Source organism: Panthera tigris, chromosome A2 (genome assembly GCF_018350195.1).
Source record: "Panthera tigris isolate Pti1 chromosome A2, P.tigris_Pti1_mat1.1, whole genome shotgun sequence".
In the NCBI taxonomy this organism is placed as follows: Eukaryota; Metazoa; Chordata; class Mammalia; order Carnivora; family Felidae; genus Panthera; species Panthera tigris.
Genome location: NC_056661.1, coordinates 115999769 through 116008142, shown reverse-complemented (window position 1 = coordinate 116008142; position 8374 = coordinate 115999769).

Sequence of the window (8374 nt, the reverse complement as noted above, 5' to 3'; positions counted from 1 at the left end):
CTCTTAAGTTTTCAAGTGAAAGGAAGCAGCTTATGTCTCTCACTTTAAATCAGAAGCTAGAAATGACTGAGCTTAGTGAGGAAGGCAAGTCTCAAGAACTGAGCTAGGCCGGAAGCTAGGTCTCTTACACCAAATAGCCAAGTTGTGAATGCAAAGGAAAAGACAAGGAGTTGCTTCTTAAGGATTAGCAAAGAAAGTAGTTACTTGAGATGGAATCTACTCCTGGTGAAGATGCTGTGAAGATTGTTGAAATGACAACAAAGGGTTTAGAATGTTACATGAACTTAAGTTGATAAGCAGTGGGAGGTTTTGAGAGGATTGACTCCAATTTTGAAAGTTCTACAATTTTACAGTGGGTAAAATGCCATCAAGCAGCATCGAATGCTACAGAGAAATCATTCCTGAAAGGAAGAGTCTGTGCAGCAAACCTCACTGTTGTCTTATTTTAAGAAATTGACATAGTGGGGCACCCGGGTCGCTCAGTTGGTTAAGCATCCGACTTTTGATTTTGGCTCAGGTCATGGTCTCACTGTTCCCGGATTCAAGCCCCACATCAGGCCCTGTGCTGACAGCGCAGCACCTGCTTTGGATTCTCTCTCTCTCTCTCTCTGCCCCTCCCCTGCTCATGCTCTCTCTCTCTCTCTTTCTCTCTCTCTCTCTCAAATAAATTTTTTTTAAAAAAGAAAAAGAAATTGCCACAGCCATCTGACCTTCAGCAACCACTACCCCATCAGACAGCAGCCATCAGCAGCAAAAGGATTATGACTCACTGAGAGCTCAGATGATGGTTAAGCGTTTTTTAGCAATAAAGTATTTTTTAAGATTTTTTTAAATTTTGTAATGTTTATTTTTGAGAGAGAGAGACAGTGCAAGCAGGGAAGGGGCATAGAGAAAGGGAGACAGAATCCAAAGCAGGCTCCAGGCTCTGAGCTGTCAGCACAGTGCACAATGCAGGGCTCGAACACACGGACTGCGAGATCATGACCTGAGCTGAAGTCAGACACTTAACCAACTGAGCCATCCAGGCACCCCAGCAATAAAGTATTTTTAATTAAAAAAAGTGCACATATTTTTTAGACCTACTGCTATTTCACACTTGATAGACTACAGTATAATGTAAACATAACTTTATATGTACTGGGAAACCAAAACACTCATTTGACTTGCTTTATTGTAAATTGCACTTTATTGGGATGTTCACTTTATATTTTCAAGTTATGCCTTTTTGTTGTTGTTAATTGTGAGACTTACAGAGTCCTTGACCAATAGTGTCAATATCTGGGTCACTTATAGATCTATTGTCCTTTTTCTCCTCTCAGTTTTCAATCCTTTTGACCTTTCTCTTGGCATGCCAAGTAATTTTTAATTGAATACTAACATGGAGTATTAAAAATTATAGTGGCTCTGGATAATATCTTCCCCCAGAAGAAGTTCACCTTTTCTTTGCAAGGAGGCTGATTATCTCAAGCCATTTAGAAACTGAGCTGATTTGAGGCTAGGTTGAAACTCTGGAAAGGCTTTATCTACATCTGGTTCAACCCTGCTGTTAAAGTGTAGCCTTTTAGGGTTCCAGGAGATCACATCTCAGCCTTTTGGCTAAGACTGAGAGTAGAGTTGGTTCCAGCAGAGCCTGGGGAGTTGACTGGGCTCATCCCAAGGTGAGTCTTGAACTGACACAAACTCCATCATGCGCTTTGTTGTCTGCTTGGCTTCTTAGATTTGGTCAGCTTGAAAACTTGGAAGATGTCTTAAGGGCAGGATGTTGGGTACACATTTTGCCCCTTCTTGCTGAGATATTCACCCTTCTGTTCTCTACTTTTTATTTCTTCATCCCTGCAGAGTTTCTTTTCCTTTTAGTAGAGACCCTCTGCCCAAGCCCTTCCCCTGGATTCTTTGGCTTTTGACCCAAAATGAGTAAGTGCCCAGAAGGAAAATACAGCTACATCCTGTGGTTTTACCTCTGTCTCAAATTTTCCTTTCTCCCAGATTTTATCTTTCCAACACCTGATTGCTTCTGCATTATCTTTAAACAGTAACTGCAATCTACTTAATTGCAGCTCTACCTGTGAGAGAGAGGTGACTCCCAGGCTTCCTCAGCTGCTTCCCCAGGCTCTATTCTGTGACCTGCCCCTGTAAAGAACTTGCCTGGCATCCAAGCCCTGCTTTAATGACAGAGGCTGACATTCTTTTTCTTTCCCAACAATCTAACGGTATCTCTCCCTGGTTTAGTTCCCTACACCAAGCCCCAGGTGCTTCAAGCTGCATCCCAGCCAGAGTGAATAACACTAGGGCTTTCGTTGTTTTTTTCTGAAAAGCAGGATTGCCTGCTTTCTAAATCCTCCTCTCTCCTTGTTGATAATTCTGGAGTAAGTGCATTGCCAGCTCCAAATCAGGCATGAAAGAAGGCTCACTTTGACATTCATAGATATGTTGCCTTCTGTTCTTCAAATTATTCCTGAAATATAATAATAGCCCTCTTGTAGGTTGTAGTCTCTTCTATTAAGTTATAAATGAGTCAATATGTGACTATTTTGGTAAGCAAGGTCAGAGATATTTATTAAAAATAATAACTAGCTATTTTATAGTTCTGATATTTTGTTCTCAGGTTGCATGGGTGTGGGTGTTTTCTATGCCTGGTCTCATTTAGCACAACAATCCTATGCAGGGTGGGGGATTAGTGAGTACTCTTTATCAGGAAATGAAGCTGAGAGATGTTACATTGCTCATCAGTAAATGGTAGAACTAAGATTCAAAGTCAAGTCTCTCTGAGTCCAAAGCCCTTACTCTTTCCAATACATTCTGCTCCTGCCCCCTAATTCTCACTGTCTGATGCCACATGCAATTTGTAACCTCAACCCAGTCTAGTAATCATGATCACCCCCCCAGTGAGACTGTGGGTGACTCAGAACAGTCCATCACCTTGACTGAACAGTTAAAATGCAATGACACACAGAACACTTTTAGATACTGATAACAAAATTGAAGAATATTACGCCTAAGTACTAGTCAGTGGCTGAGAACACACAAAGAAGATAGAAAGCTTTTAAATACCTTGTTATATCTGAAAAAAAAATCCAGATTCTTGGCACAACCATTGGTGACTTGCCCCTCCCCATGCCGTTTGTGTGCTGGGTATCCCCTGCACACCGTCCCTTTCCTGCCAGAGTCTCAGCCTCTGGAGCAGAGGGTCTCTGTTCTACTTATCTTTTTTTCCCTAGCACTTAATATACTACTCGACAGGGGCACCTTGGTGGCTCAGTCAGTTAAGTGTCTGACTTCGGCTCAGGTCATGATCTCACTGTTTGTGGGTTGGCGCCCCGGGTCTGGCTCTATCTGGCTCTGTGCTGACAGTTCAGAGCCCAGACCCCGCTTCGTATTCTGTGTCTCCCTCTCCTCTGCCCCTCCCTCACTCTCTCACTCTCTCTCTCTCACACTGAATAAACAACAACAAAAAATATATGTATACACACCACTTGACAGTAGGAAACGAATGTTCCATGAATTAATACGCATGATCTTCCCAACTACAATTTAAGTTCTGTGACGGCAGAAACCGTCTCCTCTAATTTTCATCCCCATGCTGCTGTTAATTACTCTTATTTGATTGCATGAACCAGAGGTCTCACGCTATTTCAGGTAATGGGGGGTTATTGGAAACAAACTCACTGTGACAAGGGAGGCCGCGATCATACAGGCTTCTAAGAACAGCACCGTTCACAGTCTAAGGCAGCTCTGGGGGCCAGATTAACATGTTTGCTCCTCCAGCAGGAGTTGTTGTATTTTTAACCCAGCATGCTGCCGTTAATATGACTCCTGTTTCGACTGCTTCTCTTTTATGTCTTGTCTACACCTGTTATCAACCAGCTGACTCCCATTCAACTACCTGAGGGAGAAAATCCAATTACTTTATTAATTATCCCTGATAAGAAGAGCTTTTTAAACCAAGCCACTTAATAGGTTTCCAGGTGCCCACTTCTATCCTAATTGGTGGTCTTTTCTTAATCCAAAAACAGCCTAGCAAGGACCCCCTTTAGTTAGCTTGAGATTCTCGAGGTGGACGGGGCTAATGGGCCTGTCAGGCCCTGTGACTGGCTTGTCCGTTAAGGGCCTTACACAGGGTTCAAAATAAATGCTTTTTTAAGTTATCTGAAGGGAGAACCAGAAGAATTCCATGACTGTGTATAATTTAATCCTGTTTAGTGTATCCTGGATATTTTGGGGGGCCTTAACATTGAGCTACGGTATGAATGTCCATTGATTTGTAGCTGTCATTGCCATTTTGAGATTCTGGAAGAGTTGTGAATCTTTCCCATTCTTCACAGTTAGTTCCATGCCTTTGACTAAAAAGCCAGCTCATTTCTGAGGTTAAGTGCTTTTCCCATTGGAGTCTAGAGCTATGGCACTTAATTTTTAAATAATCACTTATCTCTTTGGTTCCATCTATCCATCTATACAACATAGTTTGATGCCCAATATAAGAAAATATTTCTTGGAAGCATGAAAAAAATATATAAATTTAGATGACTTAATAAGTTACAGGATCAGATATGATCTGGGAGCTCTGGAGGCTATAAAATGGGGGAAAGGAAAGTGTTGGAGAGAGAATAGGATGAACGAGAAAATAAAGGAGCTAAAGAATTTTACGTCCGCAGTTTTTCCTACAGCTGGCTCTGTGCACATATGCTTCACAGGGCGACAGATCCTTTTCACAACCGATAGGGATGTCTGGGTGACTATCCAGCGTCCGTTCAGCGTCTGACTCTTGATCTCAGTCAAGTAGTGATCTCAGGGTTGTGAGTTCAAGCCCCGCATTAAAAAAAAAAAATTTAAAAACCAACAAACAAAAAAACTGATAGCCAAATTCACACATTCCCCATGAACTTAAGAGATGCGGTTCAAAATATGATTGGCAAATCCTGGAGAGCCGCTGTGCTTGGCTTCGTAGTGAACACAAGAGGGCGCTGAACTCCACAATGATGCACAGGCCACTAAGGTCCATATCATGGCATACGTACAACTAGTAATTTTCAAGTGATATTTCTTAGAGGTTATACCAAATGTTAAACAGAGACTTACAGCTATGGCGACTTCTAGTTTAGTAGGTACCCATCTCAGTTAATTTTGTGATTTTTATATGCCTGAAAGATTTGTCTGCCACCAAACTGAAGACACCAGTATTTCTAAGGAAATCAAAAGAAGGTTGGTCAGGCATGGGGTATAGAAAGGATGCAGAAGCATCGGCAGAGATCCCCTAAGCTTTTTCAGTGAAGAGGGATGCTTAGCAAAGACTTCAAATGTTGTGATTCCGTGATAAGACCCACATTACTCACACCATTGTAGCTGGACACCATTAACTCTTCAAACCATCCAATCCCTGTGCTCTAGTTCCCTGCTCACAAAGCAATCTCTGATGGTTATTTGGATTCTCATGGGGGGAGGGAGGAGGGTCTTTGTCCGTAAACAGACACTCAAGGACAAAATAAACTTTAAAAATTCTTATTTCTTATGGCATAACAAAACAAAAGTGAAAATATTATAATTAGTTGGCGGTAGTTCTATTTCTAATTTTAGGAGGGTCGTAGGACAAGGAAGATTTTAAAATAGCACCCTGAGGTTGAATCTGAGTGCCAGAGAGAACCATTAGCAGAAATAGAAAAGAGATGGCAGGCAATGATAGTAAAGGTTTTGCCATGAATTTGAGGTGCCAGCTGTTTGTATAGGGGACTGCTATCAACAACAAGCAGTTGGAAATGAGGTCCTGTATTGGTACCAGGAGAGATGAGGTAGAGAAATACAGTTTTAGGACCCACCGGCTTGGGGGAGGGAGGGGGGTGTAGGCAGAGATTACTGTATGGATGAGATTACTAAGCACCAGTGTGGAGAAAGAAGAAATGAGGCCTGAGGACAGCCTTAGGGAGTTAGGAAGTAAGACCCAAAAAGAGCTTGGAACAAGATTCTGTGGTGATACCATAGGGGAGGATAGATGTCTTTTGGAAAGAAATGAATAGTGTCAAGTTCTGCAGAGAAGACACGAATCGTAAGGACTGGATTTTCCTATTGAAAACCCCTGATTACAGTCAAGGGAACACGATAAATTTAAATAGAAGTCAAATTCCAAGAGCTTACCAGTAGGTGGGCCAATGACATCTTGTCATACCAGAAAGCAAGAAAACTCAAGGATTTAGAAGCCAGTTTGAAAAGGATCACACTGGCCAAAGATGAATCAATATGAACATCAGTAAGGATGGTAACTGTACTAGTTCTCTATTGTCCCTATAACAATTTACCACAACTTAGTGGCTTAAAACAACATAAAGTTGCGGTTCTGTAGGTTAGAAGGCCAACATGGTCTCACTGAGCTAAAATCAAGGTGTCAGCAGGTCTGCACTCCTCTCTGGAAGCTTTGGGGGAAAATCTATTTCTTGCCTTTTCCAGCATGACTTCCCAAGGAATGCAAGGGGACTGACTGCAGGCAGTCCTTGACTCATGACCACCTTCCTCCATCTGCAAAACTAGCAACAGTCCTCACATCCCATGACCCTTAACCTCCTCTTTCTGCCTCCCTCTTCTGCTTTTAAGTACCCTTGTGAGTACATTGGGCCCACCCAAGTCATCCAGGATATCTCCCTATTTTGAGGTCAACTGGTTAGCGTCCTTGATTCTATTTGCTACTTTAACTTATCTTTGCCATGTAATGGAACATGTTCACAGGTTCCTGGCATAGGGACGTGGACATGGGACATGGCCTACCACAGTAACTACAACAGATTGAAAAACATCAAATATGTTTAAGTACATAAGCTCAAAGTAATATGCAGACAAAGCTCACTGTCAGGAAAATGACACTGGAAAGCTGGAGCCAGCTTCAGATCCTGTGTCCCCTTCCCTCTCTGCCCCTCCCCTGCTCTCTCTGAAAAATAAATAAACATTTAAAAAAAGAATTCAAATTAAATAAAATTTGAAATTAAAAAATAAATAAATAACATCAAAATAACATCAAATAAAATTAGGACTGGGAGTGGGAGGGGGAACAGAGCAAACAAGATTGGCCATAAGCCAATAACAGGAAAGAGAGAGAGAGCAAGCACATGAGCAGGGAGGGGCAGAGAGAGAGAATTTCAGGTACGGTCCACACAACCCCATGGCTCGAACCCATGAACTGTGAGATCATGACCTGCCTGAGCCAAAATCAAGAGTCAGACACTTAACCGACTGAGCCACCCAGGCTCTCTAGTAATTGTTTTTAAGATTTTATTTTTAAGTAACCTCCACACTCAACGTGGGGCTTGAACTCTCAAACCCTGAGATCAAGAATCATATGTTCTACAGACTGAGCCAGCCAGGCGCCCCTACCTAGTAATTTTTGTTACAGGAAAAATATTAAAAGAAAATACACCAACATTTTAACCATATTTGTTTTAGCATGGAGGGATTCTGTTTTCTTCTCTTTTTTCTATATATTTTGCATTTCTTGGTAATGTGGTTTGATCATTGAAGATTGTGGTAAATATACATATGTACACTTCAGCTACTTTTTATTCTCTCTCCATCTTTTTACTAAACTATTTTTAAAACGTGTATACATGTTGCCTCAACCTCTTTCTTGAATGGTCTTTCTTAAAAGCATAGACTATTGTCCAGTTTGGTCTGAGAAAGTGCTGCATTACATTCTTTGCCCAGCTGGTGGCAGTATCAACACTTGATCCTTCCTGCCACCTGTATCCTCATAACCATAGCCCGGATTAACATACGCTCCGATTTGTTACAATCTTAGAAATGTAGGCGGTAGTTATCTACTTTTTACAGACAGCATTCTATACTGCCAACATCAAAGACTCCAGCGCCAGATTACATCTGTGCCTGTGAATTTGCACCTTTCCTGGCTCTCTCCTCAGTTGTCTCCCCGGCCTCCCAGCCCTGTCACCCATGGAGTTGCCAGAGTCATCCTGGCGCCTGGAAAAGAGGGAAGCAGAAAGTATGGGCAAGGAAAGAGAGAAGCTGATTTTTCCTTTCTTTCTTCACCTAGGGTGGAGGAAAGTCTTTAATATTAAAATGAAATTTAGCATTATGGCTAATATATGAGATAAAATTTTTGGTTGTTTGTTTGGTCTTTGTTTTAATTAAGTAGGCCCCATGCCCAACATGGGCCTTGGGCTTATGACCCGTAGATCAAGAGTCACATGCTCTACCAACTGAGCCAGCCAGGGACCCCTAATAAAATTTTAATCAGGGACTTGGCATTGGACATGACTAGTTGATTTTTTATTACTTAAGAATAAGGCTGAATCCGAGCCAATCTACACCAGTAGGGCTGAACCAATCATCAAAATACGTAAGTAGTCCTATACCAGAAGGTAAATGTTCCAGCCTATTC